Source organism: Idiotropiscis lumnitzeri, chromosome 16, assembly GCF_059441095.1.
Source record: "Idiotropiscis lumnitzeri isolate Australia: NSW breed Sydney's pygmy pipehorse chromosome 16, RoL_Ilum_1.0, whole genome shotgun sequence".
Classification (NCBI taxonomy): Eukaryota; Metazoa; Chordata; class Actinopteri; order Syngnathiformes; family Syngnathidae; genus Idiotropiscis; species Idiotropiscis lumnitzeri.
The window spans coordinates 2,019,186-2,029,876 of NC_142406.1; the positions used below are offsets into that span (position 1 = coordinate 2,019,186).

Consider the following 10,691-nt stretch of genomic DNA (forward strand, 5'->3'; position numbering starts at 1 on the left):
AGAATATAAAAACTAACACAAATAAAACACACTTCAATTAAATAAAAAAAAAAAAAATTGTAATTTATTTTCCCAAGCCAATCAGAGCCGCATTATGAGGATGAAAGAGCCGCATGAGGCTCCGGAGCCGCGGGTTGCCGACTGCTGGTCCAGACCATGTGTACTTGGGAATGTCCAGTCTCTGCACAAGGGAAGCAGACGCTAAGCACAAGTCAATGCGCGATTGTTTAAGCGTGCCCAGTACTATTTGTTTGCGCGAGAAAGCCCTCCCCCTGAGGTTTCGGGTTCTCCAGATTTCTGACATATTATTATTATTGATCAAGTTAAGTAGACAATTTCTGCTCACATCATTTTTGTAGGTGTTGTTGACACTAATATCCAATTTACTCAGGGCGACATTAAAGTCTCCAATCATGATTGTTCTATTGTTGACAAAAGAAAACACATGTAAGAAAAAGTCTCGTCTTTTTAGCTCCAGATTTGGGGGATTTGGAGGTTGATGAGTCGGAGAGGCAATGAGCCATTAAAGTCTACCACTATAAATCTACCCCCCGGGTCAACATGCACCAGGTTGGGGTGGCCCAGTGCACAGGTCATAGACAGGATTGCTACGCCACAAGACCTGGGGGAGCTGAGGGCTACATGTACAGAGCCCCGTACCATGCGACGAATCTTGTCAACATGCTCTTGGCTCCACAAGGTCTCTTGCAGACAAAGAACATCCCACTTTGTGCTATGTAAAATGTTGTCAATTTTGAGGTTGCTCCGCAGCCCACAGGCATTAGCTGACGCAAGGAGAACAGTCATTTTAAAGATAGGAGGGGAAAAGGCTTATCACTTTGACTTCTTCGATTTTCCTTTTCCTCAAGCCTTCAGATTGCCTCTTTTTGGGTTCCGCTGTACTGTGTTCCATTTTGTCATCAGACAATCTACAACTATCATGGCACTTGTCGACCGGTAAGGGGGCTTCTGGATGTTGTTTCTTCTCCAGCTTAGGGATACAACTTTCCATAGTTGTCCCCCCCCTCTCAGGGGCAGAGAGTGGAATCTGCCCAACACTCACGCCCTTCAAAGGTTCGGCCCCGGTCGACATGGGATCAGGGGTAGGGCGATGCGCCCCCCCCCCGCCTCGTTCGTGAGTAGAGCTAGGATTTTGACCTATAACTCCCTCCACTACAGGCACCCTTGTCCCACACAGCACTGTATCAGAGCTCTTCTCACTATTCTCAAACAGGTGAGCTTTTGAAAGGTTTATTTCTGGCAGGCGGACAACCGGCTTTGCAATAGTGGGACTGTCTTCCATTTCTATCGGTGCGCCCACAGAAACATCCTCGCCACAAACACAAAGGACAGGGTATTGTCTGCACACACCACAACGACGAAGGTGAGTCTCATTACATTCCCTGGCATAATGCCCCTGCTTGCCACATTTCCTGCACAAGAATTCCGGACAATCCCTGTACACATGTTCCGGGGACAGGCAACCTCTACACACTTTGACCTGTTGATAATGGATCACCCTGAAATATTCAGGCCCTGAGGCAGTGATGAAGCGAGCAGAATATGGTAAAGATTTTACAGTGTCAGTAAATCTTACTTTAACAAAACGGGTCCCGTCAGCTCCATCGGTGCCCAGCCACATTTTCCTCCGTACATTGGAGGTCGCCGATACGCCTCAGGACTGAAGTTTATCATATATTTCGGAGTCTTCAATATAAGCCGGCAGATGTAAAAAGGATACGACCATTTCGTCGGTTGTTATCTCCCTACCATGTATTCGCGCCGCGCCCATCCGGAAGCCATCAAGTAGCTTCTTCTTCGCTTGAATAGAGCTAACTGTTACTTCAAATTTGTCAGAGGAAATCCTCCGACAGGCCCTTATTGTCACGATCCGTGTCTGTTTGTTTTTCAGCAAGTGGGCGTTCCCTCCGCGCTCGTCCCGTCGCACGTCATCGGGCAGGGAGAGACGCGCCTCAAGCCGCGCAGCTGAAACTGATCAAGTCATGATTACTACTTAAGCCACCGCCGAGGATCAGTCGGCGTCGGATGATTATCCTGCGATGCTCACGTTCATGCTTCACGTTCTTGATTTTGCCTTTCTTGTTCCGTGTATTGATTGTTGCGTTATCTGTATTTTCTGCCTCAGCTACTTTTCGGCTCGCTTTATGTTCTCGTGTTCGCTATTTGGATTTCCCTTATCCTTTCATGGTAAGCCATTCTCGTTTTCTTGTATTCCTTGCTATGCAAGCGCTTTAAGTTTAATCATCGTTTTGCTTTCCTGGTGTGACTGCGTCCACCAGCGTTTTCCGTTATCGTTCCCCGCGACGGTTGTAACTATTGATATGTGCCTCTATTTAGATTCCCCCCTAATTCATACTCCAGTATTTGTGTGGATTGATTACTCTTTGACGGTCCCAATAAACACCTTGTCGGAACCTCTTTCCGCCGTTTTGAGAGTCCACCCTCCGCTTACGGCCTCGGCCGGACAGCGACCTTGTCACTTATCCACCCACACACTTCCTTAATTCCCCTAATTAACAATAAGGGAGTAATCTCATCACCATTGTCTATGTCCAGAAATACCGCAAGGTCTTAATCAAAAATTATGTTCTCAGCCACAACATTGCTCACCATTCCATCGCCGTCCAAACCTTGTCTCTTGGTACCCGCCAGCATGTCATCAGGCACTCGATTCATTGGCTGCTCCATGATTTGTCCTAATGAGTCCATTGAACCTGGATCCGGGAGAAAAAAAGGGGGGAATGGGATAGGGGAGAAGAAACAACAAAACCCCCCCTCCACAGCACGGAGGCTGGGAGGAGAAAAAAAAAACTAAACAAAAACTCCCAAAAATTCTGAAAAGATCAACCAAGATTTACCACAAAAAAAAGACATAAGCCAGGAGCATTGAGCTCTAACTGTCAGCTCTGCACACTCACGCAGAGTGACAATCAGGCACACCTGCAACCACTCAACCAACCACACCTGGGCGTTCTCAGGGTAGTATGGCCGTAAGCAACAATTGCTTTCAAAATTTTGCATTTTATACATGTGGTCTTTATTGTGGCAAATACTTCAATCCAAAAATACGTAACAAGAATCTGAAACTATAACCACAGTCACAAAGGTGTAACAACAATCTACAAATACATGATTGAAGTCTCAAATATATTACAAATATCAGCAAATGTGTACAATGATTTGTTGGCACATACACATGGTTAAATGCGGACAAAAATCCGTAGATGGGCGACCTGTAAAAACGGGACCTTTTGATTGGCTGTGTTCTTACATGTGACGTTTGCAACAGTCCTGCCTCGGACGACTTGCAAATGCGTGTGCTGGTTTACAAATGCGTGTCAGGAGACTTGTGTGTGGCTCCGTAGCTACACATTCGAACCACATGGGGGCACTAATATTATACCAGCCCAGTACCACCAATATATACACCAATAACATTGGGGGGCTTTCACTGCTATCCACCCATGGTCGCGTACCATTTATTTGACATTATGTAAATTAAATTGGAATAAATGGAAGAATAAAGTGGAACGAATAAAATAAGAACCAATGATATAACCAGTGAAGCTAAAAAAAATGAATGACGTTTCACCACACCTGCTAATTGCCACATTAACCATACTTCCCTTTATTGCATTCAGTAAACACCATTTTTTAAAATTGATTCATTCACTTTTTATTTAGTAAACACTCACTGCACCAACCCAACCGGACTGCATCGAGTCATCTGTCTGCTACACCTGTAGACTACAAGGGTCCCCTTTTGGTCTTAATGTGAGGCTCCGGAGCCACACTCAAGTCTCCAGACACTCATTTGCAAATTGCCACACGCATTTGCGAGTCGTCCACGGCGAGACTGTAGTAACACCCAAAGGCAGGGTACGCTGAATGTTGGCATTTTGTGCTCTCAGCCTGTCAGGCGAATATGTGGAAATCTATTAAAAAGCAGCCCGCATACTTGCTTACTTTTGTCAAACTTTTTTTTTTTTTTTTTGCGGTGCAAAAGCTTACAGCACCTGGTATTCCCAGGCGGTCTCCTATCCAAGTAGTAACCAGGCCCGAACCTGCTTAGCTTCCGAGATCGGACGAGATCGGGCGTTCTCAGGGTACTATGGCCGTAAGCAACAATTGCTTTAAAAATTTTGCATTTTATACATGTGGTCTTTATTGTGGCAAATACTTCAATCCAAAAATACGTTACAAGAATCTGAAACTATAACCACAGTCACCAATGTGTAACAACAATCTACAAATGCATGATTGAAGTCACAGATATATTGCAAATATCAGCAAATGTGTACAACGATTTGTTGGCACATACACATGGTTAAATGCGGACAAAAATCTGTAGATGGGCGACCTGTAAAAACGGGACCTTTTGATTGGCTGTGTTCTTACATGTGACGTTTGCCACAGTCCTGCCGCGGACGACTCTCAAATATGTGTGCTGATTTGCAAATGCATATCAGGAGACTTGTGTGTGGCTCCGTAGCTACACATTCGGACCACATGGGGGCACTAATATTATACCAGCCCAGTACCACCAATATATACACCAATAACATGGGGGGGCTTTGGAATAAATGGAAGAATAAAGTGGAACTAATAAAATAAGAACAAATGATATAACCAGTGAAGCTAAAAAAAATGAATGAAGCTTCTCCACACCTGCTAATTGCCACTGGTCGGATAACGGCGGTCCTAAAAGCTTCTGGTACTACACCCGTGGTAAGCGATAGATTAATTATATTTAAAACAGACGGCCCTAGGGTCGTAAACAGTTCTTTAATTAGTTTGCCAGGAAGCGGATTGAGCACACAAGTTGTCGGTTTTGCCGCACTAACCAATTTTGTTAGGCTTTCAAGAGATATTTTTTTAAATTGACATAAGGTTGTCGGACAGTTATCAGCCCCAATGTCCCTATTAACAACATTTATTGCGGAATTCGACGGAATTTTAAGAACAGTGTCTTTAATCTCATCACGAATACACTCAATCTTCTGAGTAAAGAATTGCATGAAATCGTGAGCTGAATAGGAAGAGCTATCCGAGGTAGGTTGCTGTTGCGTTAGCATTGCTACGGTATCAAATAAAATTTTAGGGTTGTTTTTATGTAAGACAATTAATCTAGAATAATAATTAGTTTTGGCAAGATCAAGCGCTTCTTTGTATATTAGTAAACTATCACACCATGCCTGACGGAAGACCTCAAGTTTGGTCGCACGCCATTTGCGCTCAAGCTTCCTACAAGATCGTTTCAGTATGCACGTTTCCTCTGTAAACCACGGAGTAAGCCTCTTTGGACAAGTTTTAGTTTTTAATGGTGCGACGGAGTCAAGCGCATTTAAAAAAGCGACATTAAAGTTGTTTGTGAGATCATTAATCGTACCAATATAACTAGGAAACGAAGCAGTTGCTAAAGGGAGTAGCTCAGAGAGCGCAGCGGTGGTTGAGGAGCTAATGTTGCGGCTGCTATAGCTTTGATTATGGTCAGAACGATGACAATGAGCCAAGACTTCAAATTTGATAAAGTAATGGTCAGATATAGCACTAGTATATGGTAATACAATTATTTTTGAGGATGCTAAGCCTCGGGTTAACACCAAATCTAACGTGTTACCATTTATATGCGTTGCTTCATTTATTATTTGCGTGAAACCAAACATCAATTATTGTCCGAAACGCCACGGTAAGTGGTTCCGACGGGAGATTCATATGAATGTTGAAGTCGCTCATGATAAGTATATTATCCGCATGAGTTACTAAATCAGCTACAAATTCAGAAAATTCATCTAAAAAGCCTGAGTAAGAGCCAGGCGGACGGTAAAGAACGGCAAGATAAAACGGCAGCGCGGCTGTGGATCGCATAATGAGAACTTCAAATGTTTTAAAGGAATTGCTAGGACAAGGACTAAGTTTTAGATTAGATTCGGAAATGAGGGCTACACCCCCGCCTTTCTTTTGAGGGCGCGCAACATGCGAGCTCACGAAGTTTGGAGGCTGTCACGATCGCCTTACGGCGAGGAGGAGGTGGACCCAAAAGGCGAGGAGGCAGGGAAATGGATAACGTTAGGGGAATTTATTAAAGGGATTCAACAAGGAAAAACAACGGGGAAGGGAGCAAAATAACAAAGGTAACAAAACGTGACTAACAGAAAAAGAGGGCGAGGAACGAAAGCAGGGGCAAAACGCTGAGGGACGTAAACGGGAACGAGAATATGAACAAGCACAGGTACGAGAACAAAACGCGGTCGTGATAGTCCGTAAATAGCGGCAATGACCCGACACGGAGTAGTCGGTATGGGGAGCTTAAATAGTCCGGTCATTAAGGGAGCGGATGGGGATCAGGTGTGTGACGGTTAACGGGGAACAGGTGCGTGGCTGGTGAGGACGAGTGCTGAGGGGGAACGCCCCCCCTCAGCTGACAAAACAATAACACAAAAGCATGGAAAGGTAAAAATAATAACAAAACCCTGCCATGCCCGACGCGGATCATGACAGTACCCCCCCCTCAAGGGACAGATTCCAGACGTCCCAAAAAAAATGAACAAAAAGAAAACCATGTCCAAAAACGAGGGTGGGCGGAAGGGGTCGGGAGGTGGGTCAATGACCCGTGATCGAGGCCGGTCTGGCGGATGTCCGGGAGGCCAGACCAGCGAGTCTTTTCGTGGCCCTTCGGGCGGCCGTGCGAGTGGCCAGACCAGTACGTCCCATTGGGGCCATTCAGGCAGAAGTCCGGGACGACCCGAACGCCACATGGAGTCCGCTGACAGGGCTGAGACGAGAGGCGGCGGCGGGACGCTGGGTGCAGCAGAGGACGGAGCTTGGAGCAACGGCGGGCCGTTGGACGCCGCCGAGACGGAGACGAGACGCGGTGGGTCGTCGACCGCCGTCGAGGCAGGAACTTGGAGCGGTGACGAACCAGACGCAGCCGAGGCAGGAACTTGGAGCGGTGACGAACCAGACGCAGCCGAGACAGGAACTTGGAGCGGCGGCTGGTCATCGAGCACCGCCGAGACAGGATCTTGGAGCGGCGGCTGATCGTCGAGCGCCGCCGAGTCAGGAACGTGTAGCGGCGGCTGGTCGTCGAGCACCGTCGAGGCAGGAACTTGGAGCGGCAACGAACCAGACGCAGCCGAGGCAGGAACTTGGAGCGGTGACGAACCAGACGCAGCCGAGACAGGAACTTGGAGCGGCGGCTGGTCATCGAGCACCGCCGAGACAGGATCTTGGAGCGGCGGCTGATCGTCGAGCACAGCTGAGGCAGGAACTTGGGGCGACGGCTGATTGTCGAGCGCCGCCGAGACAGGAAACTGGAGCACCGGCAGAAATCCGAGGCAGCGACGGAAAGCAGCGGCGTTTCCTCGGGCGCCGCCGAGACCGGAATTTGGCGCGGCGGACCGTCGAGTGCCGCCGAGTCAGGAACGTGGAGCAGCGACAGACCTTCGGGCGCCGCCGAGACAGGAACTTGGAGTGGAGGTGGTTCGTCGAGCGCCGCCGAGACAGGAACGTGGAGCGGCGACGGATCGTCAGGCACCGCCGGGACCGGAACTCGGAGCGGAGGCGGATCGTCGAACGCCGCCGAGACAGAAACGTGGAGCGGCAACGGAACTTCGGGCGCCGCCGAGACAGGAACTTGGAGTGGCGGCGGTTCGTCGAGCGCCGCCGCGACAGGAACTTGGAGCTGCGGCTGGTCGTCGAGCCCCGCCGCGACAGGATCTTGGAGCGACGGATCGTCGAGCGCCGCTGAGACAGGAACCAGGAGCGGCCGTGGGTCGTCGAGCGCTGCCGGGGCCAAGACGAGCAGTGGCGACGGGTCGTCGGATGCCGCCGAGGCAAGAGCGGGGCGCGATGGTGGGTCGTCATGCGTCGCAGAGGCTGAGGCGAGACGCGGCGGCGGACCGTCGTCCATCGCGGGCACCGGAACCGGGAGCGGCGGCGCTTCGTCAGACGCCGCTGAGGCAGGAACCTGGAGCGGTAGTGGATTGTCGGACGTCGCCGAAACAGAGGCGAGAAGTGGCGGTGGTTCATCTGGCACCGCCGGGGCAGAGGCGAGAGGCGGCGGCGTGTCGTCCTCCACCACCGGTGCAGGAACGGGGGGCGATGGCGGAACGTCGTCCGCTGCGGGCGCCGGAACCGGGAGTGACGCCGGCGCGAACGTGGCTTGGGACGGCGGGGAATTGTCATCCGCCGTCGAGGCAGGAACTTGCGACGGGTGCAGGACGGGCGCCGTCGGATCGAGGACCTGAGGCGGCTGCGGGACGTGCTCTGCCAGAACTTGAGCTTGGGGCGGAAGCAAGGCGTGCTCCGCTTGAACGAGGACTTGGGGCGGTTGCAGGACGTGCTCTGCCGGAACAAGGGCTTGGGTCGGACGCCGTACAGGCTCCGCAGGTACGTGAACCGGGGACGGACGCAAGGCGTGCTCCACCGGGACAAGGGCTTGGGGTGGACGCCATACAGGCTCCGCAGGTACGTGAACATGGGACGGATGCAGGACGTGCCCCGCCTGAACTTGGACTTGGGGCGGGCGCAATACCTGCTCCGCTGGAACGTGGACTAGGGGCGGACGCAAGGCGTGCTCCGCCGGAACGTGAACGTGGGACGGACGCACAAACTGCTCCGCTGGATCGAGAACTTGGGGCGGATGCAGGACGTGCCCCGCCTGAACTTGGACTTGGGGCGGGCGCAATACCTGCTCCGCTGGAACGTGGACTAGGGGCGGACGCAAGGCGTGCTCCGCCGGAACGTGAACGTGGGACGGACGCACAAACTGCTCCGCTGGATCGAGAACTTGGGGCGGATGCAAGACGTGCTCCGCCTGAACATGAACTTGGGGTGGACGCAGGACGTGCTCCGCTGGAACGTGGACTAGGGACGGACGCACAACGTGCTCCGCTGGATCGAGAACTTGGGACGCTGGCGAGGCGCCGGAACGGGGCTCAGCAGCTGGCGGGGAGCCGGAACGGGACTCAGCGGCTGGCGAGGAGCCGGGACGGGGCTCAGCAGCTGGCGAGGAGCCGGAACGGGACTCATCAGCTGGCGGGGAGCCGAAACGGGACTCAGCGGCTGGCGGGGAGCCGGAACGGGACTCAGCAGCTGGCGGGGAGCCGGAACGGAGCTCAGCAGCTGGCGGGGAGCCGGGACAGGGCTCAGCAGCTGGCGGGGAGCCGGGACAGGGCTCAGCAGCTGGCGGGAAGCCGGGACAGGGCTCAGCAGCTGGCGAGGAGCCGGGACGGGGCTCAGCAGCTGGCGAGGAGCCGGGACGGGGCTCAGCAGCTGGCGAGGAGCCGGGACGGGGCTGAGCAGCTGGCGAGGAGCCGGGACGGGGCTCAGCAGCTGGCGAGGAGCCGGGACGGGACTCAGCAGCTGGCGAGGAGCCGGAACGGGGCTCAGCAGCTGGCGAGGAGCCGGAACGGGGCTCAGCAGCTGGCGGGGAGCCGGGACGGGGCTCAGCAGCTGGCGGAGAGCCGGGACGGGGCTCAGCCGCTGGCGGGGAGCCGGGACAGGGCTCGGCAGCTGGCGGGGAGCCGGGACAGGGCTCGGCAGCTGGCGGGGAGCCGGACAGGGCTCGGCAGCTGGCGGGGAGCCGGGACAGGGCTCAGCAGTTGGCGGGGAGCCGGGACAGGGCTCAGCAGCTGGCGGGGAGCCGGGACAGGGCTCAGCATCTGGCGGGGAGCCGGAGTGGGGCTCTGGAGGCTGCGGCTGATGAGGGGCCGGCACTGGAGGCTGCAGCGGACGAGGAGCCGGCACTGGAGCCTGCAGCTGATGAGGAGCCGGCACTGAAGGCTGCAGCTGACGTGGAGGCGGCATGGGTTGCTGCAGCTGGCATGGAGGCGGCTTGGGTTGCTGCAACAGGCGTGGAGGCGGCATGGTCTGTGCAGTTGACGTGGAGGCTGCATGGGTTGCTGCAGCTGGCGTGGAGGCGACGTGGGTTTCTGCAGCTGACGTGGAGGCGACGTGGGTTGCTGCAGCTGACGTGGAGGCGACGTGGGTTGCTGCAGCTGACGTGGAGGCGACGTGGGTTGCTGCAGCTGGCGTGGAGGCGACGTGGGTTTCTGCAGCTGACGTGGAGGCGACGTGGGTTGCTGCAGCTGACGTGGAGGCGACGTGGGTTGCTGCAACTGACGTGGAGGCGACAGCGGGCCGGGCGCAGCAGTTGGTCCGGGCAAAGCCGAACCGGGGGCCCTGATCCCTATCAGCCTGCCGCCATAGGGAATCAGGGGAACGGGGAACACGTGGGACCAAGGTTACTGGGGCTGGTGAACGTGAGCTAAGAGATGCCAGGGGAATGTGATCAGGCGCTGAAACCAATGGTGAACGAGGTGTGCGACGTGACCGTGACTTCTGAGATTTGGGACGTGAAGCGCGCGAGGTAGAGTGGGAGGTGGTCTCGAAAAACTCAAACGAAAAAGGTGTCAGGAATTGTTCGGGGGGAAGAAAGTGACTGGTCCTAACTGAGTCCGGGTTGCGCTGGGCGTCTAACAGAGCGTAGATGTAGTCGGCGTCGTCCTCGTGATCCGAGTCAACAAAAACGTGTGGGGCATAGTGCTCAGAATCATCGATGGTGTCTGCAACTAGTAGGAAGTCAGTGGGTGAAGGGGCATGGTGCTCAAAATCGTCGTCGTGATCCGAATCTATAATCAGGTGTGGAGGAATTACAGATAGACCGT

At 53.3% G+C, this 10,691-nt stretch overlaps 1 pseudogene; it reads right to left on the bottom strand.

The window, feature by feature from the left end:
• Positions 1-4,025: 4,025 nt before the first annotated feature.
• Positions 4,026-4,144, bottom strand: LOC148320835 (5S ribosomal RNA; annotated as a pseudogene).
• Positions 4,145-10,691: the final 6,547 nt, after the last annotated feature.